The 25,917-nt window shown below is 29.5% G+C and overlaps 1 protein-coding gene across 1 annotated transcript in view; it reads left to right on the top strand.

Moving 5' to 3' along the window:
• LOC129957312 (uncharacterized) overlaps positions 1-25,917 on the top strand; it is a 218,818-nt gene that overhangs the window by 20,105 nt on the left and 172,796 nt on the right. Inside the window, exon 2 of the mRNA XM_056069591.1 lies at positions 12,929-13,009. The gene's annotated coding sequence lies outside the window, so the exon portion shown is untranslated. The remainder of the gene's footprint in view (positions 1-12,928; positions 13,010-25,917) is intronic.

Below are 25,917 nucleotides of genomic sequence, written 5' to 3'. Positions count from 1 at the left end.
TATGTTATTATCAACAGATAACAAATGAAGGAAAAATAAAATGATTTTTATGGAGTTTCTTAAAGATCTATTCTGCAATCCATCATTTACGAGATTAAGAAACTTAAATTTCCTCAAAAGTTCTGACTATCCATTGTTTATTTATAAATAAACTCATATATTATGTATTTAAGTATAAATATTTTGGTAAAATTTAGTTATTTAAATTTACTTTTAATGTTAAATAATTAGACTCAATTTAGAAAATTAGACTTTTAAAAAGAAATATATAGTTATATTTTGTTGAAAAAAAATGAATTAATAATGCACTTCCCACGCAAAAAACAATTAACGTACTGAAAAATTCACACATTAATAAAAAGGTCTGATCTTTAAACTTTTTATATCAGTAAGGAATACTTGTGACATATTTAATTTCATTTTTTCTTTTTGTCTAATGTATTCCTTATAATATTTAAATTCAGAAATGAACAAATAAAGAATGTATATTACTTTTAATCAAATATTGGAAATATCTCCTGGTGAATATTTCATCGATAAAATGTAATGATGCATTGTGTGTTAAAAGAGATTAATATAATACAAGAATTTTCTTTGAACAGAAATTCATTAAAAAATAATTTTTGTATGAGAAAAATTTTATTAATACGTTAAACTGATATTTAGTTTTCCCGCTCAATTTTTCCATTATCGTTTATTTATTTTCTAATCACTATAAATTATAAAATTTGTTGCACAAAGTTGCATACATATTTTTAATAGCTTGAATATGGAATTCATAAATCAGCCGTGAAAAAAATAAACATTTGAATCAAAGAGCATTTGAAACGTTTTAAAGTATTATGATATGCAAAAATCGATTTTTAGATAACTGACTAAAAACGATTTTTTTAAATGTTGTGGAGTGTTTTTTTTAATTCTTTAATATATAATCTGATAGATATTAAATGCCTGATAAAATATTTGTTTATAATGAATCTAATCTAGACTGATGTGATTTTATACATCATCAGGCATGTTTAATGGTGAATATCTAAAGGTAAACAATCAGTAATCGCTTTTGAAGCGGAAATTTCCCCTGATAACATTTTGCTCGATGTGATCTCCAATAAAGCGTGAAGGATAATAAAACAAGAAAGTAAATTTCGAAAATGCCTTTCGACTAAAAAAATGTATAATAACAAAAAAATTTTAAATTGACGACATTCATTAGAATTTTGAATGCTGAAAAATAGAGAGTAAATAGGTTTGATTCGGGGAATTGCAGTGCATTCTCCTGTGTTCTTTATTAAAGGAAACATTCTTTAAAAAGCCAATGAACTAAAGAAAAGGCAAATAACTTTTTTGTACATTGATTGAAATGCCCAAATATTTATTTTTGAAATGCAGCTTTTGGGGACAATTTAGTGTTTTAACAATAAACATTTGATTTGAAAGTTTATAATTTTTATCCAAATTTTAATTCTGAACTCTGCAATTAAATAAATTTAACAAACTTAATTAATTGAACAGATTTCTTCTTTCGTCTTTATTACATATTTAAAAAAAATTTAAAACTTAAGTCACCGAGCTTTAAAAAAGTTATAGGAAACATTTTTCTGCTTTGTACACAACGACGGGTTTCTTTATAATAATAATGTTTTTAGAACTAATTTAGTATTTTTGATGCAAAACTGTTTGTTTATCAGCTTATATTTGGTTATTTTAATAATTGGTAACACAATGGCACTTTTTGAACCGACAATAAACTCAAAATGAATGCTTTAATTTTACACAAACAAATTAAAATATTTTCATTCGCATGAATTCAGAATTGTATATTTCTCTTTCATTTAAATAATTTATTGATTATCATAAACTGTAAAATTCGCTATCTGTTTATCTTACAGTTGTGTTCAGTAGTTAAATATTGACTCAAGATATTATTAATTAACATTTTCAAAACTCCATTGTCTTTCATGCATTATTATTGATTTTCTTCTGAAGAGTCAACACAAATTTCGTAGATTAATTTCAAAGATTCAATTAGTCAATTAATTGAGAAAATTAACAATTAATAGAGAAAGTGTATCTAGAACGAGTGATCAATTCAAATAACATTTGTATCTCTCATAGATTAAATCGATAAAACTAATATCAAGGAAAATATCGATTATTTTGAAGCCTAAATATTAAATGATAATTTTAAGGTCAAGCTTTTCCAATTTGCAATGAAAAAAATGTTAGGGAAAAAAATCGATTGAGCAATAAAAGAAACTCTACTGCATGGGTCACTGATGATCGTTTTATTCATTCAGATACATTTTGGATGATTATTTTATGAAGTTTGCGCACGCAATCCATACTTTGTTTCAAGACGGTAATTTTTTTATTGTAATATTTGATTGTTAACTACCACTTTTTCTTTGAAAAATATACGGGGTGTTCATTAATTATTGTCGGGGTTTCCGTACCTCATAACTTTCGAATAAAAAATATTACGCAAAAACCGATTACGTATTCGTAAATTACAACTCAAAGAATTTTATTAATGATACTAAAGTGTAAAGCTTGCACAATTTGCACTTTGTAAGCATTCAGCTGAAGGCAATAATGTATTCGTAAATTACAACTCAAAGAATTATGAATACGTAAATTACAACTCAAAGAATTATGAATACGTAAATTACAACTCAAAGAATTATGTACAAAAAAGTACAACTCAAACAATTATGAATACGTAAATTACAACTCAAAGAATTATGAATGCGTAAATTACAACTCAAAGAATTATGAATGCGTAAATTACAACTCAAAGAATTATGAATGCGTAAATTACAACTCAAAGAATTATGAATACGTAAATTACAACTCAAAGAATTAGGAATACGTAAATTACAACTCAAAGAATTATGAATACGTAAATTACAACTCAAAGAATTATGTACAAAAAAGTACAACTCAAACAATTATGAATATGTAAATTACAACTCAAAGAATCAATAAAATTCTTTGGGTTGTAATTTACGAATATGTAATCGGTTTTTGCATAATATTTTTTATTCGAAAATTATGTGGTACGGAAACCCCGAAAATAATTAATGAACACCCTGTACATCATTCAATATACAATATTCTTTCATAATATTTATTCAAAAATGTTTTCTGGAAAAAAGAGTAATGTGAACTTTATTTTTATAATATCAAATTATAAATACGTCTATCATTACATTATCACAACAGAAAAATGTAAGATGTTAAATCAATTGACTTTCATAATAATATTAAAATCTGAAATTTGGGATACAAAATCCAGGTGCAGATTATATCAGGATTTTCAAAAATAAAAAAAGGAATTAAAATTATTTAACCATGCCACTAAAGTACATAAATTTTAAGGCCAGACTGCATTTAGGCATTTGGGCCATTTTGAAATTTGACGAGAGTACGATGGGAAATTCTTTCACAAATATTTATGTTCTTAAAAGAATACCATCTTACTAAAACTAGTTTTACAATAAGATCCTAAAACTGATAGAAAAGCTTTCAATGGGGCATTGATTAGTAAATAACGAATTTCTAATTTTTTTTAAATCGAATCACTTAGCTTCATATTCTTAGTGAAATGTTTAATTAAGCATCTGCCTTTCCCTGGACTTTGACATTTTTTTTTCTCATTCTTGCTTCAAGATGTACAATGGATCCAAAATAAAATTTGTGCAATTCATTTGACGTGTCTCACGTGAGCACGAATTAATCCTTCTTTGAAAATGAAATACCAATAACATGAAGGGACGATCTGTAAGGTAAAGTTACATGACAATAATCAAAAATAGATTTTTTTTTAGCTAGAGCTTCATTTTGTTGCGAAATTTCGTGTTGGTCAATATCGTTGAATTTCTCTGTCTGTGACCTTTCCCTTTAAGGCGTTTTTCTCCCGTTCCCTGCGGGGACAAAAAGAAAACCGCAGACGATGCGATCCTAATGAAAGCTGTTCGCAGTTCAATGTCACCAAGAATGGATTGGCAGTTATTTTATACCCAGATTTCAGGTTTATCCCCAGGAGTCATTTTTTTATACCCACTATGCAGAATAATCCTTATAATTAGAGGATGTTCCATTTTTTTAGATACAAATAAAATTGTTGATTGGCAACCTTTCTTCTATTTTTTTTCTACTTACATACATGAAATAAGTTTTTTAACCTTCTAATTGCTTATCCCTCGATTATTCGAGGGCAGGAAATCAATCAACTTTCTGCTGCGTTTCAATTGTTTTCAACTGTTTTGCTTTGGGTGCAATATGAAAAAAATCTTAAATGTTCATAAATTTTATGCTGAGGTCAGAAAAAACATACAATCGCAAATATCAATAGTGACACTATCGTATTTTTTAAATGAAAGGAAATGTAACAGATAAGAAGGGGAATAAAAGGGGAAAGGATTTATGAGTAGAAATTTTTTTAAAATGCTGAAAGCTCTTTGAAATATGAAGCCATTTACTATAAAGTACATTTAAGTCAAACAAACGTTCTTTACATATTGTAAACATATGTTTTGGGGTAATTTATTGCCTTATTATATCAGCATGTTCATATTGAATATATCTGTAAAGACATAATTCTTTTTCTATAAATTTCTTACTTTATACGTATTGAAATTCGATTGAAATACTTTTTGAAATTATCACTTTAAGAGGTGGACTCCAACTTAATTTAAGTCTCCTACAGGAATTTTGGGTCCTAAAAACATTAATAGATTATGCTTCTATCACATGAATCAATATTGTTTACCCAAAAAAATTCACAAATTTATTGAAAAACCACTGATGGACTTTTGGAAAATTAATGCCTTGATCCATATGTTTGTCACATTTTTAAAATATTTTAGAAATATAGCATATATAACCAAATTTACATTTTTTTTAAAAATTATTTGTTAATGTATTTACATGAATACTTCAGATCGCAGCAATTTTTTTCTTTATTCATAGATGACATCAAGGAATATTTTCTATTCCAAATGGATTCCTGAGAGGAAAAAGTTTCAGAATTCCCCTTTTAAGTATGCAAATTACAAAACAATTTACATTTATAAATCAAACAAATTCCACAGTAAAAATATCTGAAATTTTCCATTAAGAAAATATATGAAATACTAATGTATATATTTATCTGCATGAACCTTATAGAATCGATCTGATATATAAAAAAAAAGAAACCTGTCTATGAAAAAGCTCCTAAGGAAATATCTTATGAATCTTTGCAATATTAACATATCTGATGGATGCTGCGATTTAAAATTTATATTTTATATGCTTCAATGAGCAGAAAATGGAGCTGTTATGGAAGATATATCAGTCGATGGATGATAACATAGGAAACTTGATGGATACACTTTCCTTGCTATCACAGTTCTTAAGGATAAACTCGGGGAAAGATCCAAACCATTTGATAATAACTATTTTCAGTCTGAGAAGGAGTCATTGTCTAGTTGAGGAAAACCAAATTCGTTTGTTGTCGTATGAAGAGTAATGAGTTGGCAGTTAGAAACCGGTTCGAGGGAGCAAGGGTCATAATTTGTGAGAAAGATCCTCTCGAAAAGTCACTGTAGGTTGTTTGAAAGAGTTATTGTTCGAACGTGAAATGAAATTTATGAATGGGTAATTAAATTTCTGCTTTGCGATATTGAAAGCTTCACATTAAAAGAACGCTTTTATAACTGATTTCTTTCTTGGGCAGTCTTATCAAAGATCCCATGCAAACCAATATTATTTGCGATTGATTATTTAAATACTTATCAATATTTTTTGACAAATATAGTAGGTTTCGATTGGTATTTCGTGATAAATATAATTGCTTTGACAAGTAAGTTATTAAAAAAAACTCCGATGGCCATGCGGAGAACTAGATGAAGCCGTCACTTGCAACCCCAGAGACGATCAGAACCATCACTTAAAAAACTTTTCTTTAAATGATTTGAGGAATAATGCACGAACAAATAGAATTAATTGCGGAAAAAATTACAGAAATTGGAAAATGTCAAAGCATTATTAAGACCGCAAAATAAAACATTTGCTTTGACAGGTAATGGATAAAAATCCAGAATACAGGCTACTTTATCTTAGTGTTATTACTTTCTAGTTTACGAGACGCATATATACAAAGAAAAATAAAGACAGTAATCGTTAAAAAAATTCGAACTTGATATTATGGCGTTTGACTCAACACCACAATCCAGACCTCTCGATAATTGTTCCCGTCTGTTTATGAACAAGATAACTCAATAATGCTTTGGGATAGACAGATGAAATTTGGTATATAAACTTTATACTACATTTGTAGATTTCATCCAGATTTTAATTGAAATCCTTTCGGGCTGCTGGAGTACAAGGGAGCACAATAATTACAAAATTAAAAGATCTGGCTCAGTAAAATTTATTACACAGGTTTAGCATCTAAAATGTAATTTCGTTTTAAATCTTAATCTAAGTCTATCAAAGACAATCAGTGAGTACTTTCGAATACATATTTCGAACGAATATCCGAAATATAAATTCGATTTTCTGGTATTTGTATATTAACAGCATGCTAGCGGTTAATCACAAACAATTTAGTAATAATCCTAGATTCATGCCAGAAATCAATAATTCGTAAGTATTGTTCTCCAGTGCCATCTTGATAAATTCACAAACTTGATCAAGATCAGTTTTTATGTGGAGGGGTGGATAACCCCTTTATTAGAGAGAAAATGAGAAAATTTAAGGGATACCATTGCCGCTGGATTTTAGCTTTAAAAAAATACTGCTTCATGAATTTGTTCTTTTCCTAATTTTCAAAGAAAGTTTTCTATAGTTATTTTTCTTACCTGAAATGTTTGCCCTTCTTTAAAATGATCGTTATAACGAACTATTTGGACATTTTTATCTGTAAGCAGCCAAAAATGTCGTAAGTCATTTTCAAAGTAATAAATTCAGATATTCTGAATTCATTACTCTGAAAAGTTGTCTGGCTTCATTACGCAGTGTTTCTGGATTTCAGAGTTCATTAGCCTAATTAGATGTCATTAAATCTGAGAATTTATTTAAACTTCTAAAACGTAACTGCATTTTATTTTTTATTATTTCATCGGAACCTCTGATGCAAGTTTTTTTTATCTTTTAAATAAATTATTTTACTGATTTAATTGCAAATTTAAATTTTTACCTTTTTGCAACTCATTTTAGTACAAAGTGCGAGTTAACTATCGACATCTAACGAAGCGACCACATATGCAAACCAACAAAAATTCACCAATCTAGAGGATTGACTAATTGGAAACAGGCTGGTTCGTCTTCAAGCGACCAAATTACGGATAAATTCCTTATCAAATAGGATTAGAAAGTATTCGTACACAAAGCACTCAATTTTAAAAGGTCGACAGAGATGTGTAATGTCAACAAAGTTTTACAATCAAATAAATAATAGATAAAGTATAAATAAATGAAAAACATACTTTTACTATACCAGTGTTATGTAATAAGTTTGCCAATAGAAAATAAGAAGATAGCATTTTGACTCCTCAAATCCTAATAAGGATCAGAAAGATGGTCGCTTCTTTTCGAACAAAGGATTTCTTCTCATTCACTAATATAAACTGGAAGTGACAACTCTCAAAGAATCTGTAACATCTTGATGAAGTTTAAATATACAAAAAGACACGCAGAGGGTATTATACTTCACTATGACAAAATTAGGCCACACGTGGTCAAGAATTCCTTCGACTTACAAAATTTCTAGCAAACGGCTGTCTCTCTCGTTTTTTGAGTGGACACATCAAATCCCTCAGCTTCCAACACCGACGGATGATCTTTGCTGAACCTCCTTTGTGCAAGGCAGATCAAGCCTCCCCCATTCACATTCTTAAATGTTTAAATTTTACGATTTTGGAGATTTTAAAGAATCCGCTATTGTTTTTGGACTTTTTTAAGATCTTTGGTTTCATGGAGGTGGTATAGCGCATCTATAACACCTGGGATTAGAAACAACAACCAAATTTCTATTGAAAATTCTCAAACATCCTCTTAACAGCAGCGATATTTTCTCTTGTGATATTAACTTCTTGGGCATCTTTACAAAAAATCAATAACATCAATAACTCACATGAAGTGGAGTGAATAAATGAAAAATGAGCTTTAGAAATGATAACTGGACTCAGCGAAAAACTGGATTCGTCTACAATCTAATTTTTATTCTCAAGCCATACATATCTTTTCCAAATATGGAAAAAAAATGTTAAGGATCAATAAACTAATTGTAATGACAATTATATATGGGTTATTATGTAATCTATACTTAAAACACTCTTTAGAAATAACCATAATTTCTTTTTCATCTGGTGCAAAGTACGAAAACATATTTATCATATTGGCAATAGTGATCACAAGAAATTTTATATTATTCTGCAGATGTGCTAAGACACTAAATGAGTACTAGAGTATCATTTTGCACTTTACAGACCTTGAAAGATAAGTTTTTTCAAATATAAGAAATTTCATTTGAAAGCAAGTTTCAAATTATTAATTTCCAATCAATCAAAGCAACCGAAAACTATTTACTTCCTTCAGTAAAAGTTTACCTTTTTCTTCACGATAGTACAGATGTTGTTTGTTATTTTAGATTTTTAAAGATTTTTTATTTTTTAGCTATAGTTAGTATAATTGTTATGGCACAAAATCTGTCTTATTCCAATCTTTAAAAAAATCTATGGATATCTCAAGTTAGCTGCGGATTGTTTAATTCCTTTATTTTATTATATAACTGAATGTGCAATAGTTTGATTATTTTTTATTGAAAGGAATAAACGTAGACGATATAAAGATATACAACATCGTTTCATTCACTGAGTTGAGCTTTCACTGAGCGAAATATTTCACCCGTTTCTTTGTAAGAATTCACATTACAGTACACACTCGAGTATCCGAATCGCGACTATCTGGCTTCCGTACTATCCGGCCTAGATTTTGACTCTTATCTTATGGTTATCTTTTTATAACTGTGTAATCATTTATCAATGAAAAATAAAATCAGTTTGAGACAATTTTCTTCAAAGTATGCCTACGATTTATGTTAATGTTTTGTTTATGTTTCCTACATTTAAGATGGGCATTAAAGAATTTGTTAAAATATGAACAGTTTATATCCATTAACTTACTTTTTAACTAGCAAATTCTTGAAATGTGTCTTGCAGTATATAAACATATCTAAAGCTTATATAAGACTTGCAGTACAGAGCTTTCTATTTTAACTTGACGCGTTACCGGCAACTACTACGATTCCCCTGCCGTTCACATTGTGAGAAATGGAGGGCTTAATACTCAATAAGAAGTGGAAAAAATACATCTTATAACAGTGAGTTTGGGAATAAAAACTTTGTCATCTGGTATTGGTAGGCAAAAAAATGAATTTATAGAACTCCGTCCTATCCTGCCGTTTTGCTATCCGGCATATCCTTCCGCCACATTATGCCGGATACATGTTAGTTTGCTGCATGTGAAAGATATTTATAAGATAATCTGTCCTCATTCTAATGGCTAAAAAACTATCAACATATTTCCCTAACATTCTATAGAAATGCAGAGAAGGAAAAATTTGATGAAATTTTAATTTATTAATTTCTTTTAAATCGAGGAATTTTTTCAAATGTTCGGGGCGGGTGTAGTAAATACAGCTTTTGTCTAGTTATCATTCAGAGCTCTGTTAAGAGTAGTAGTAGCTATTATATTACTTTAATCAAACTATTTTATTTTATCTCCTGGATTCCAAAAATTACCTGAAATTTGAATGCTCATTCATTATCTGCTGTTTTAGATTTTAGAAACAAATGATATGGAAAAAACACTGGAAGAAATAGGATTGTTTAGTACACCAAGTGTATGAAGTGCTATTATGCATATATTACTACTGAAAACAGGCCATTAAACGCGATATTACCGCTTCCCCGAAAGTTAGAGTGCTTAACGTTAACGTTTCCCAGTCCGTGTTAAATAACATTATGAGACATTTCCTAAACTGAAATGAGCTGCTTACAAAGCTGTTCTCCGAGTGTATTTGAGCTGAAACAGCTGTGTTTGATCTGTGGTGAATGTCTATATGATATGAAAAGCAGGAGCGTTGGAAGTAATTATGTATTCGTCTTCTGGAGATGCTTAAAGTAGGCTTGAGTGTCAACGTGTTAACAGGTTGGTGACTATTCGCAGAACTATTAGATCTCGTGTTCGGATAAATTTTGAAATGCATTTCGTGCTCGAAATCTCGTTAAAGGATTTTCAGAAAAATTTACATAGATTAAATAGATATGATACAAAGGCCGGCTGTAAGAACAGACACTTTCGTAAGTAATTGTATATGTATGGTTGAATTAACTGGCAGCAATTTTAAACACCTGAGGCAATTAGAAGGCATCAATTTTTCAAAATAAAGATGATTTCCTGGAATGTTACCTGTAAAAACAGGCATTGTAAGGCCTTGTATTGTAATACTCTTAAGTTTAATAAAACATACTTTTTTTATTTATGCTTTTGCGTGCGAATAAAATTCCAAAAATATATCAGCCTCGTATTTATAGAAATATAATGAATGATTACATAAAGTGACCTTTTTTTTAGTTTGTGATAATTTTTCTGAATCCAGTAAAATTTTTATCTTCATACAAATCCTGCACTGCTTTTCATTAATCTTAAGAATTCGTAGCGTAAATTATTGTGAATGGGTATGTCCATTTATATAAAAATATAAAAAAGAATCAATGTGGTACAAATTGGAAGATTTTCATAGTTTTTAACAGCAAGAATACTAAACTTTGAAATTCATGATTGATTTTGATTTTTAAATACTTTTGAATGCAAACGATTACGAATTTAAGAATATCGTAACAAAACCAACTGTACTTTTCAGAAAATTTAGCCTACTTCTTTGGATCATTTTGCTCCAACGATATTTGGTACGCACTGAAAACAGAATTTTCTCATTGCGCATCCAGAACTTTTCTTTATTAAGAGCATCTTTCTTTCATTGAAATAATTCAAAGTTTGATTGCAAACATACGGTAATCATTCACAAGTTGTAATTTAATACATAAATAGATTTCTGTAACTACCTTTCTGTAGTAATAGCAAATTCCATGATAGCAATTTCACATTTCATTTCAGTCGATTTTTTTTTATCATTATTGCTTTAATTAAATAATGCTGTAAATTAAAAATTGGACATTCTACTGTGTAATTTAATAGAGTTCTAAATTTGAAAATATGTGGGATAGAATGTGTTATTTGCTTAAAGAAAAGACATGAATAAAAATTACACTTGTTTACTTTTCGTTTCTTTGTTTTATTTATAGAAATATAGCAATATTTATCTTTCAGAATTTCAGTTGGCTCAGGACTTCACCACTAGAGAAAGTAAACTACGTTACTCAATAGTTTTTTTAATTCATATAGATTCGGAATTTCTGTAATTTTTTTTATCTTCCTTTGACTAAATTTTAAATTTTTAAACCTCAGAGACCTATTTTAGCTCAATCCAACAGAATACTATGATTTACTTTCTCCTCTAATGAAACTAATGACTTCTAATGAAATTATGGTTTGAACAATGACTCTAAAAATTAAGTATCTAAAATCAAAAGTAAATATTTATTACCAGTTAAAGTAAATGTGCGTGAGAGTGCATGTTGGTGCTGGGCATGGAAGACTTTTGATGGGTGGAAATGTGTTCTTCGGAGATAATCGGAATTTTGAAAATTAGCCTAAATTTTGGTGTTTTTCGTGGTAACATTGGCGAATATAATAACAGAAAGAGGATTTTTACACTATTAAATTTCAAGACAGTATCATTCCAGTAATACCATTTTTCTCTAGTGTTAACAAATTTTTAAAATTGATCGTATATTATTTGTGATGATGTTTTCCATTTCCAAAAAATTTCATTCTCTATTAAAGCAAGTATTGTGTGATATTTCCACGATGTTATTTCATATTCTTAACATCAAATGATATTGTAAGGATATCGTAAAAATGCTGAACATTATATAATAATAGGATAACAAATCATTCGATTACAACTTCTATCCGTTGTTAAATTTTACGATATAAAATTGCTTTTTTCTTGTATCCTTTTAATTATTTAACCAGTTAATGCTTTGCTTATTTTCTGAAAAGACGATTTTGCGTGAAATTTAATATAATTTACACTTTTAAATATTTATCCATAATTCGATTTATCGATTTGATTTCAGACGTGTCATATTTTGCTTTTTAAAAACATTTCTTCTACTTTATATTTTACTACTTTCATTTTCTTTTTCAGTTTCACTTTTCCTTCTACATTAAATTGATTTTTCCATTTCAATTTTTGGAAAAATCGTTGACATTAGATTTTAGATTAAACTCTGCTACAAGTTCCAGGTTTAAATGCCTTATTAAAAGCATTTTAAAAGCAAAAATTGTACCGTAGCCGAGAAAAATAATTTTTAAAAAAAGTCGAGCCAAAGACGCAGCTTATAAATAATAACGTATACTGGATATCTAATTTTTTTAAGGTGCTCAACATCAAAATTATCTATTTAAATTGCAGTTTATATCAGTAAATTGTAAAAGTTATTTACAGTAAGTCTTTACAAATCTTTTTAACTGAATTTCCATTCTCATTCATTTAATATTTTAACGTAAAGTCCAAGAATAAAATATTATTATAATCAAATTTTTAAAGCAGACATCTTTTTCTACGAGTTTTTATTTGAGAGGCATTGTTTTAATTGCAATTTAAAAATATTTTTAAAAAAGAGAAGTTTTTCGAGCATCTTTTGATCGTTCTCGACCTGAAGGGCTTTTCATGGGAGAGCTCATTTGTTTTCAAGTTTTTTTTCTGCTCCTTAGCTTCACTTTCTTGAATATATTTTCCTTTTTCTTCCAGGCTTTTAAGAAAAAGGAAGAGTCCTCGCATTGTCAGAGCCCAATTGCAAGCAACTCCACGATTTCTTCTTTGACACAATTGGTAAGCGCTTCTAACATTTATATTTTTTTTCCTCTTCACTTTATTTATGCTCCAGTAGGTTTTTTGTATGTCGTCGTCGTCCATTTTTTTTTCACCCTACATAAACTATTGCTCGGAGGCGAAGAGTTGATCGCAGTTGTCATGACAACCTAAAACGGTCTCACATCATGCAATTCCAAATGATGCAAAGAAGCTGCTTCGAAAAAGGATACACCCGAGATCCTTTTTTTTCTTCTGTTAGACCCTTCGCCAAGATAAGGCTCACAAACTTCTGATTATTTCTCGGGAGGGCTATAATATACTGGAGCCTAGAGACATAAAAAGGGTTAGACTGTCATAATGGTGCCTAGATTTGTTTCCCGCTGTCTAAAGTTCACTTACTCGTGTGTTGTGAATAATGTCTCTTTTCTTTTGTATCTTTTTGTCTGTTCTTTTTCTCGTATATCAATAAGGTTAAATTACGGGTGAATTAGATCTATATATTATACATGGTGTTCATCAAAAAAAATGTACTTTCACAAATACAGCAGAATAAATTTTACTCAACATGAAATATATTTTACTAAAAATTATTAGGTAAAAGTCAAGATGGAAAATTCCTTAATATTTGAAACCTGATAGAACATATACATTTCAATTAACTTCAAAAGTTAATTTGAATAGCTCTTAGTAAACAAAGTTTTTTCTTTGAGAGAGAGTATTTGACCATATTGTCCCAGATCTTGGTTTAAAAATTTAGAAAAAAAAAATCTTTTTAAGATCCTTAGAAAACGAAAAAAAAAAAAAAATTAAACTAAGGGAGTGATCGTTCCGAAACTTTCACGTGTACTTTCCATTAAAAGTGTCTTATTTTCCTTCTGCCTCTTAAAATTAGAGACCTTAGATAAGGTCACCAATACCTTACTGACATTAGGAAACGATTGCTACGAAATATGGAATTTTGGCATGAATTTTTACTGAACTTATATGTATGTATTTTGTACACTTTTTTTTTAATCGGCCGATTGACGTCAGATTTTGACACAAAAATATGCATGTAGTCACAAGATGACTGAATTTCATTGATTTAAAACATTGCTTTTGTGGATCATTGCATTTGCACGCATGCGAAAGTACAGACTGATGAACAGTCAACCGTTTGACGGATTTGATAAAAAATTTGATAATATTTATATTTAAGATGCTAAATTTGCATACTATATTTTATCTACCTAGAAGGGCCGAGATGGTCTGTTGGTAAGGTCTCGCCTCGTGAACCTTAGGATTTCATGTTCGAGACCCGATTCCACCGAAGAATCGCCATGTAAGGGGATCTGTTGGACGTGAAATCCGTCTGGGTCAAACGTCCTCCCGCTGGTGTGGCATGGTGTTGAGAGGGGGTTGCCAGCTCAGGTGTCGCCCTCGTCATCTGACCGTGGTTCAAAATTACGAGATTCGTCCCAAAATAGCCTTACTGTTCCTTTAAACTGGACGTTACTATAACTAAAACTAAATTTATCTACCTAGCTCTTTGCGCTGTAGAGTCGTTGCGTTCATTTGTACTGGAACATCCAGACAAATAGATCTCCTGTCAATGGATTTCGTTCAAAGTTTTACAGAAATCTACATATTTGATCATAATTCTGTATACTAAATTTCATCAATCTATCTGAAAGCGTTTTTAAATTATTATGTTCACTGACAGACACACACATCGGGGATCACATCAGACCTCCCTTTACCGGACGCAAGGAGGTCTGAAACATGGTGATTCGTCAAAATTTCGAGTATGAATTTTTTGATACCTTTCTCTGTACTTCACACACGAGAAAGTAAAATTTTGTAATCAAAGGATTGAATTACCAAAAATTGACCCACAATATATATATATATATATATATATATATATATATATATATATATATATATATAATATGCCACGAGGATTTAAATAGGCTTTTCCTTGTGCTTTTTGCCGTAGGAACAAATGATGCGCCCCCACAATTCGACATAATATTCTATCATCTAGCTTTTCGTCACGTTATGTAATAGATCATGCCTCATTGTCAGGTAACTGCGATATCATGGCAATTGAATCTATTTAGCCGAAACTTTTAATAGAGTTAAAATTATCTTCACCTTTTTTGTGCCTGAAAAATTATTATGTAATTACATTTCTATTAAAATCGTGTACACAACAAGTATTACCGCAAAAATAATTTTTTTTTTCGCCAGTCGTATTTGTAGTTGATTTTAATTGATTCAGTATTGAAACTGAATTGTTATGTTAAACTATATATATTTGTTTTTCTTATAACAAAACTATAATCTATTAAGCGTTTCTGAGTGTCAGTAACGTAAAAATAAAAAAACAGCAAGGGGAGTTTTCCTAAAACTTTCTGGCATACTCTCTAATAAGGATGTTATTATCTTTCCCTTGCATCAAACTGGGGATAGGGCCGTGACAGCAAGGTGTGCTCAGATGTTTATTTTCGAATTTCTCCACATTAGAATTATGTACTTCATAATATAGTAAAAAGAATCGGCCATTAATTTTAGTCACATTTTTTACCAACTCAAACCAAAATTTGTCAACTATATAACTACAATTTTAGTATCAAGATCACTTGCCAAATGTGGTCCTCGTAAAACGTTATAAACATAATTTTATATTCAGCATAATCTTTCTTCATTTCTTGCAATTTTGACATTATTTAATATGTTTCTATTGTTCAACGTGTTTTTCCATTACTTGTTATATTCTGTTTTAACCATTTCTCAAATGAACAGTAAAATAGATAGATTGACAATCATTATGTAACTAAATGTCCATGTAAAAGGGGAAACATCATTTGAACTTCGAAAACGCACATCAACCACAGGAATTGGCCAGCGAAAGTCAATAAAGACCGCGGAAAGATCTTTCTTCACGCCCTGTTGACCACAACCAACATCATTTTTTATAATCTTTTCCTGTTATTCCATTGACTGTTATGAGTGTCTGGCTTTTATATTTCTGACCCAGAAAGGGGGAAATTATGCCACTTTTTAATTGTTTGATACGCAAGTCAGGGGCCGTAAACTGCGAACCCTTAACACTGTTACTTAATAACAGACGCTCTAGAGCAGAAATGATGAACTTTCTACCTTGGTGGAAAACAAATGTCGAGGGATGAAATGAAAAGATAAATAAATAAAACTAATAGAAGCATTTAGATGTGCTTTAGTTTCCCGTTGCTTCAGTTCGATTAACCGATAGAAAGTTGCAATTGAATGCCATCAATTAATTTCAAGATATCAACTCATGGAAGAAAACTGAATGAGAAAGCAATAAGATTTCCAGCTAACATCTGTTTGTGCTTGTTACACAATTAAGAGCAAACCTTTTGATTATCTTTTTAATGTCTTCTTTAATGTTGTGTTATTCCATATCAATAACTTATGTAGTGTTCATTTCAATACCTGATATTACCACTTTTCAATGATATTACTTCGCTAAGAAGTGAGACATGGGGATATTTTAGGAATTCTTCGTACTTCTTTGGCCTTGCTTTCCATCCCATTAAATATCATTTTGTTGATTTTTTTTTATTCACCTCTATGGGATAGCTGCGTCATTTCTAACTGTACTATATTAATTTAATTCAAATTATTGTAATCATTGTGCATAAAGGCTTATTCAAACGCCAAAAAATCTTTAAGAAATGTGAAGAATATTTTTATATAATATCATTAAATATACCAGAGATTATCTACCTTTATGTATTTCAAAATATTAGTTAAAAAACTTAATAGCAAATAAAAAAGATTTTAACATACAAAAAATTATCGTTTCTTTGGAAAAAAAAAATGAATTACAAAATTACTTAAATCTTCTACTTATTCACCATAATTTAACTTTTTAGCTCCTTACAGTAAACAAAAATTGCAGTAAAGTATTTTATTGTGAATTAGCATCTTTTTCCAAACAATATTACGAGTTATCCACAATTTTTATGCTCCCTAAGTCCGCGTACAATATGAATTCACCTTATTTTTAAACAAAAACATTTCCTCCTACCACCATTTTGACTAAATAAACGCATCCTAAGGCATTTGCAAAACGCGGAGGGTTTTAGAATCCTAGGATGATCAGTACGTAGATTATTATACTGCCTGATATTCTAAAACATAATACAACCATTTAAATTAAATGTTCTATAAAACGCCTTATACAAATTAATCCTCTATAATATATCTGAATTGTGGAAGCTTATTACTTTTGTCAATGTTTAGAGTTTAATTTTCATTTAATAATATTTCGAACAACCACACAGTTTTTTTTAATATAAATATTTTTAATTTTAAAATAATACTTTTATATGAATATGCTTTCTTACTATAGGTAATTTTTTAAAATAAAAGATTTAGAATTCAGATTTTTTTTTTTTTTATTCTGTAAGCCGCCTTTGGCCATCAGCCGGTTCGCCAATCCTAATGTTCGTTAAAATTTTAATAATTAAATATTTTATGCAATTCCAACTTTAATAGATTCTTCAGCAAAATATTTTAAAACTTCAAATTTTGAGAGTCATATAATTCACTCATAATATTATAAAGGCCTTCAGTCATAACGTGATATGTATCTCTTTAATTTTCTGTTACCCCTCGTAGAATTTATGCTTTAAATTAAAGTGTAAATGATTAATCTGCAATTAATATAATAATATTTTTTACTGAAACAAAGCATTTTTTTTTAATAATATGATTACTGATAATAGAGTCACTGAGCGTTTAAACTTTATGGGCACTAAAAAATATCTTTCTTAAATTATGTAATATCTCAAGAATTTGTCAACAAAATTTTCTCAGATTCATCATGAACAGATCGATTCATTAACAATGTTTCATTTTAAATGCATCAAACTTTAAGAAAATAAAATGAATCGTTTAAAATAATCGGTCGAAAACAGGTTTAAAAAACTACTTAAAAAACGATGTACTTAAAACTATAAGCATGTACAAAAAATATATAACTAATATAAATACAATTTACTTACAAAAGCATGCAACTAACCTAAAAATAATTTAAATCATCCGTTTATAACGGTTGTCATGGCAACAATCAGAATGCGCATGCGTGAATTTTCTTCGCCAGTTAGGTAACGCAAATCCTTGAATTTTTCTACGCCAGTTGGGGTAACGCTATGCAGATTATACATTTTTAATTTCCTTTATTCTGTGTTATTTTAATTCAAAAGTACTTCAGAATGAATCTGAAGCATGGATTAATTAACAATGTTTAATTTTAAATGCATAAAACATTAAGAAAATAAACAGAATCGTTTAAAATAATCCGCCGAAAAATGTTAACCCTAGCCTCATTACTGTTGGGAGAAAAAAGAAACTGAAGCCTTACTCATTTGGCGGTGGGGAAAATGGAAGATTTTTTTGGCGCGAAAGTTAGTTTTTAATTAATAATTAAAATTCTAATTAAAATTTCAAAAAAGGGAACCCAGGTGCACATTCCCGACCTCTAAGGTATACATGTACCAAATTTGATAGCTGTATGTCAAATGACCTGGCCTGTAGAGCGCCAATACGCACACACACACACACATTGAGCTTTATTATAAGTATAGATAGATTATTTTCTTGCAATAAAAAACAAACTCCAATGTAGATGTTTTGACGTAAAACAATAATGAGCAATTCAATTATTTTTAAAATACACACCAGAAAAAATTAAATCATCATGAATTATTTATTGCATTAAAAATAATCAACAGTACAACATGCAAAATTAGTCCAATTTTTCATAACAAGCAACAACTTATAAATATAGTTTAAAATAATCAAAAAATCCTTTTAATTGACAAAATTCAAAAAAATTGAATTCCTTGAAAAACACTTTTAATTGACAAAATAAATAAACGTTTTTAATTGTGCCATCAAAATCTAATAATTTTGTAATTTTTCAAAATCCCACATAAATGTGCATTACAGATAAAACAAATATTTTTAAATATTCTGAATATTAACGTTTTCGTTGGTAATGATTCATGATGCTTGTATTGTGTTTTATAAGTAATTTTGATAGGAAAATGAAAGACAGTTTTTACTCATCTATAATGTAAAAATCGTGACAAGTTGCTAGGATTTAATTTTTGAATAGATTGTGATAAATTTAAAAAGCATTCATTCGTTAACATACAGTGAAATTATTTTTACTAATTAAATTAATATTTTAATTTATTTAACTTTTAACTGTTATAAGCATGACTTAAAAATTAAAAACTCATAAAATTCTACACAAAAAAAAAGTCAAGTTTGATTTTAGATTTGAGAAAAATATTTGCTTAAATCTTTCTCTTTTAATTAATAACAGATGATTAAAAATATGAAAAAAAGCTTACTTTCAAAAGCTATAACATGCGATTTTTTTTCTTACTTCTTAGACGAAAGAAAGAAAAAAACCAAATTAAAAAAAGAATATCTATTTCTAGTTTGAAATATCTTTTATACATAAAGGCAAAGTCAATATTTGATTTCCCGTCTGCTCGAAAATATCCGAAACATAAGAATGGGATACTAAAATAATATGATTATAAAGGAATATTTTTGGAACGAAGACATTATATAGGATAGGAAAAACAACATTTTGAAGTAAATTTTTAACTCAGGCACTGCTTAAGAATTCAAATTCCTAGAACTTTTTATCTTTCTTTCCTCTTCAGACGAAAAAGATCTTGAATAAGTTGCTCTTCATAAAATCTCAGCCCACGCTACGCCATAGACTTTCGCCAGACAAGAAAGACGAACCTGATTTCAAGACCTCTGAAGTTCTTCCACAGTTGAACTAATCGTCATTGAAAATGTCGTCTGCCATTGACCTAAAGGTATTCGGAAGTGAAGGCTTTTTGAAACAGTCGGCATCTCCCGTTATTGTTATGGTTTCTTTCTTTTTTAATCATTTCTAATTACAACTTTGCGCAAAAGAGAAACACCTTCAGGAAGGAGTAATTTTTTGTCTTGCTATTTATAGTAACGGAAGACAATGGCTGTTTCATTTAAAATTCTAAAAACAAAACACACAAGTTTGAATTCTATAAAATCTCAAGCAGAATCGAATCTAAATTACCTACGCAACTAAAAGCAATGAAAAGCGGCTCTCTGTTCTTGACTATATTCAACTTTAACTATCAAATATTTCATTGGGAATATTGGTTTTAACCCTCCAGCTGCTTATCCCGTGATATCCGTTGGTTGGCATTCAGTCCATTTTCTATCGCATCCTTCGTTTTTCGCAGTTTAGAGTGTTTATTTTTACGATTACAGATTTTTATTATATCATATTATAATAATGTAACATATAGTATCAGTTCACTTTGTTTGAAAAATATTTGAACTTATTTGCAAACAATTGCATTTAAATAGTGATTTATAAAAATTACGCATTTAGAGTGTTAATAAATTTCAATAAAATATCTTATTCCCAATTTGAGGCTCACGATTATATAAATAAAATATTTTAAGTATCAAGTTATGATTCAAATTAAAGTCAAGATATTTTAATGAATTTATACCTATTTTGTTTATGTCATACTCTAATGGAAACAATTGCCATTACGTCTTAGTGCTATTAAAAATGTAACTAACCGGGTGATTTATCTTATAATTGTGTGATGTTTTTCACAGTACCAAAATTTTGTTTTTATATTCCTCAACCAAACTGTGCAGGTAATAAACTGAATCTTTAACTTCTGACTGTGGAAAAAATTCCAGCTATTAAATGCTTGTAACAGCAATAAAATCAATTGAATTTCCATATTAATGATGGAAAATATTATGGGCAATTATGCAAAAAAAAATTTAGCTGTCATAAATTAATATAATTGACTACAATTTTTTAATATCAATAAGTAAGCAATTTTTGAATTTTTAGATAATGTAAAAATCATTTTTGTATGACTGAAATTTCTTAAAGTTATCGACGAAAACTGTTACAGTTTTGCTTTAATTTGCAAGTTTTTATAAATCAAATTCTAAATTCAAATTCCCAAAAATGAACGGTTTTATAGGTGCACATTTACTATTTGCTAAGTATATTTCTTCCAAATTTAATCGCTCCAGATCTTGTAACAACCTTAGACCAATAATATACATATGACAGACATAAATCTTATTTTATTTTTAGAACGTAAAGTTAATTATGAAGATCCAAAATTTTAATAACTCCACTAATTATTAACCAATATTTAACCATGATTTTATGTAGTTACATTCTAATACTTTGTGTTATTTACAATAGTTCATCCAAATTAAATTTTGTTTAAAAATATTCCAATGAAGAATATTTCGTTTCTATTCAGTGAAAACAGATGGTAAAAATAGCTGAATTTTAAATCTTAAGTCATAAAAATTATTTTCCTACATTTCTTGTAATTTTTACAAACAAGTATGAAATTCCTAATTTTGTTAAAAAATTTTTGTTGAGTAGGCTGATTCTAGTACAGAATATTTCGCATTTGATTCAAAATTAAACACTTTATTAAAAGCCCTCAAATATCTTATTACGTACAATAATCTTTGAAAATTCTGTTAAATTTAAAATAACAGAACTGTATGTTAGACTGTTACTTAAAGCTAGCTGCTAAAGCATATAATGATGATTGAATGGCCTTTTTAAGAAGCATATTGTTTACTAAAATGCTTGAAATCATATGCCTATCATAAGACAAAATTATCTCTCAAATTCAGTAATTGAGTTAAAAAATAAAATTTTAAAACTTATTAATGCTTCCTTTCTTTAGACAAAAAAAAATATTAAAAAAAGCATAATAAAACGTCAACCAATGCTGTGTCAAAGACTCGATTCAGACATGGAAAACATATTTCTCGAGCTACGCTTCAAGACTCTTGAGGTTCCTGCGTAGTTCAGGTAGTCGCCTTGAAAATGTAAACTGCCAATGACCGGGAAGTGTTAAAAACAGCTAACATCTGTTTCCTAAACAGCTGACATCTGTTTTGATTGGTATTCTTCCTAATTAAAACTCCAATTTATTTACATTTGAGTACATTCAGGAATAGTGGATTCTTAGATTTTTCCTCGTCTAAGTAATAGAGGAAAATTTACATTACGTGCAGTCTAATGTAAAATATATTGAAAATGGCATAGAAAATGGAAACATTTATTAAAACTCTAGTACATGTATTTCCTGTGGCTATTTTCAGTTATGTTAAGTCCAATGTAGAATTCGAATCATAAAAGTCTTATTGACAGTCATAAATTATGTCTCAACCAAGCTTTTAAATGCCAACCTTTAAAATTAAATGGCTAAATTCTAAAAGGTGTCCCAAAATTTACACACAAGATTTGAATTTGCCACCAAGTCTTGTAATTAGGTGTTGGCAACTAAATTTAAAACACGTAGTTTTTTCTTGCTTTAAATTGTATTGAATCGTTAAGTGCACGGGATAGGGTTAGGTATGGAATAACAGGACAAATGGCCTGCACGGCTTTGCTGGCACATACAGTGTTTTATCAAGATTTTCCATGGCCATTTTGCATAAATGTGTCTGAATTTCGTTGATGTAGCGTTGAATTTTTTTCTTCAATGCACGCGTGCTAGTCACTTGTTAGCATTGACCTTTGACTTCAAATAATCACATAAAAAATCCAATGGTGTTAAATCGTGCGATCTAGGGGGCTAATTTTCAAATTTTTCAACTATGGCCTCCAAATTTTCATTATTTTTTAAATATTGTTCAACAATGAAAACACGTTATTCTATCGTGTAACACTCCAATTTTTACAAACCCTAAACTATCAGCTATCAAATGGTTTTTTAATAGGTTTGCCAACACTTTACTGCATGAATAGGGACGAATTCGAATCTTGCGATAATTTTGGCACACAAAATAGTGTTAAATTCCAATATTTTTTTTAACCTGTACAATAAATTTAAAAAACAATTTGATTGTTCTTTTAAATCTTCTGTTAGGTATACACTTTCCATATTTTATTATAAGGATAACAAATCTGGTCCTAAAATAAAAATTCATGCTTAATTATCGAATTTACGAATTTTAATTTTGTTTATTCCAACTCTAGATGCTTGTTCAAAATTTTTCTGTTAATCATAATAAATTATTTGCATATGCATTTGGCGTCCAGTAAGTATAATCTTCAGTGAAATTATCGAACATGCATATTTAAAACTTAAATTCAGATGCTAACTGAAATCAAATTACTGCAAGAAAGTTTTTAGTTCCGGAATTTCTAGTGAATACAGACACCAGAAATTAATTATATATTCTCTCATCAATGGAAAGCTGTTGATTAAATTATATTTCATAAAATCTCAACCCACGCTGTGTCGTAAACTCCATCCAGACATCGAAAAATAATTTTCGAATCTGATTTCAAGAGTCTTCCAAATTCCTTCTCAGTTGAATTAAACAGCAACTACCATTGACTGGAAAGTATTTGGAATCGAAGGATTTTGAAATAACTATCGTCTGCAGTTATTGTCTGGCTTCTTTCTTTTAATCCCAATTTTTAAAGCGAGATTTTTCTTTATGGGTCGCTTGTTGTAAATATTGAATATAAAATTTTTTGTTTATTTTTAATGATAGATGCGTTTTAATGTTTAGAAGTTTTTTAATAGTTTATATAAAACATAGAATTAAAATGGATGCACTAATTTTAAATTTTGTATTTTTTATGTTTTATCTTATTTGTATGAAAAAATCAAATGCCGATTTTATATAATCTCTTACATATACAGCAATTTTGTTCCATTAAGATTCTCAAGAATTGAAGATATTATAATAGTAATGTTTTAATGATGATGATGTCGTGTCCGCTTTATAACCGAAAGGGGGGGGGTGAAGTAGTTTCTAAGGTAAAGACCCCTGAGCACCCGAGGGCAGAAGTCTGACTTCTAGCTCATATGAAGATGACACTCACACACTCGCTTGCACAACCCCTTTTTACATGGGGGCCCTTTCACACACCTCACAGATAGAACACTTGATAAAGAACAACTATGCCCGAAAGAGGACTCGAACTCGGGACGACCATATCACGGGGAAGATGGCTACCCCTTGGCCAGGACGCCGGCTGATGTTCTAATGTATATCAGTTAAAACCTTTATTTTGTATAATTTCTATAAGTTTACAAGAATTTCTTTCCAATTCGCCTTTCAACCTTTTATTTTAGTAGTTCGATTTTACTACACACGTCTGACTTCAAAATAAATCAGGTATTTATAGATACTCGGATATCAAAATTTGATAGAGATACATTTCGTTCTGATAAAATAACGCGTTGGGTACTTGCTTATTTCTGAAATCTTAAATGATGCATCCAACGGCCTTCCTAAATTCTTGAAATTGTATATTGCAAGATTTTTATAGAGCCCTATTTTTTTAATTATTATTATTATTATTTATTTATTGCAATCCTATAAGTGATACCATCTAAATATTCCGGAGTTTCGTAATACAAATGCCATAAATACTCAAACATTTTTAAGAAGGCCTCATAAAGACTTAGAGCTTAAATTACAAGTATAATAATTTCATTTGGATATTTAAAATAATACAATAAAATTGGAATAAAAACTTCTATTAAAAATCAGCAGTAGTGGTCTTTTGGTAGAGCTCTTGTATACTCCCAAATAAAAGATATTATTAAGATATTATTATATCTTAATAATATCTTTTATTAAAGATATTATTATACTAATCGTATCTAAAGATATATATTTTTTAGTTATCGTACTTCATATGAATAGATTTCACTCAAAATTTTATAGAAATCTACAAATATGGTGTAAAGGCTACGTATCAAGTTTCATCCATCAAAAATGCAAAGTGCAATGTAAATGCAAAGTGTTTCGGCCCGCAGTGGCCTGGTGGTAAAGTCTCGTCTTCGGAACCAGAGGGTTTCAGGTTCGAGACCCGATTCTATTGAAGAACCGTCGTGTAAGCGGGTCTGGTGTACGTTAAATCCGCCGGGGCCGAATGTCCTCACGTTGATGTAATGTAGAAGTTTGGAGAGGGGTTGCCAGCTAAGGCGTCTTTCTCAGCATCTGATTGCGATTCAAAATGACGAGGCCCGTTCCAAAATAACCCTAGTGTTGCTTTAAAAAGGTACGTTAATATGATATAACTAACTAAACTAATCCAAAGTGTTTTTGATTTCACAGATTGGCAAACATAATTCCAATTTTTTTTTCGTATTTCGGGAAATTTATAAATTTAAAGCTACCATTGACTTCTTAAATGCGAATGGGATAATCTGAATGACCGGCCAACATGTCAATTAATCAGGCATGAAGATAGGCGCAAATTAGCAGTCATTATTGCGTAGCTCAAATTTCCACCCTTCTATTAAAAGTTATGACATCATCGGAATGGAGGCAACTCTATCTCATTGGTTATAGTACCCACTAAAGAAGCGAGAACCTGCTTACTTATAAGGCAACATCTCATCCCTACAATAGGACCCCAATGGAATATATAGATATATAAACAGACACTCTTAAGACAAGTCTGTTAAGTTTTGGATGTCAAATCATGCTTGACAAAAGCATGGAGATCATAAAAAAAATTTATTTATTTTTTTTAGTTATTACAGTATTTTATGTTTGCGTATTTCGTATATGAGAAAGTTAAATGTGGCAATATGTTTCATCTAAAGAAAAATCTGAAATTCAGTATTAGTCTTTATTAAAAGCATTAAGAATAATTTGATCATTTCTTTCCCTCGTATTTCACACGGTTTTCTTTAGAGCCAAATATTTCTGGAAACTGAAATCACTCTGAACAAGTGCAGTTAGCCTCGATATCAAACAACAATTTATATATCAACATTAAAAATGAATCTGGCGCAGCTACTAAGTTTCGATGGACTTTGTTGTTTTCATGGAAGAAGAACAAT

The sequence above is a fragment of the Argiope bruennichi genome, chromosome 2 (genome assembly GCF_947563725.1).
Source record: "Argiope bruennichi chromosome 2, qqArgBrue1.1, whole genome shotgun sequence".
Taxonomy (NCBI): domain Eukaryota; kingdom Metazoa; phylum Arthropoda; class Arachnida; order Araneae; family Araneidae; genus Argiope; species Argiope bruennichi.
This window is presented reverse-complemented; position numbering and strand designations above follow the sequence as displayed.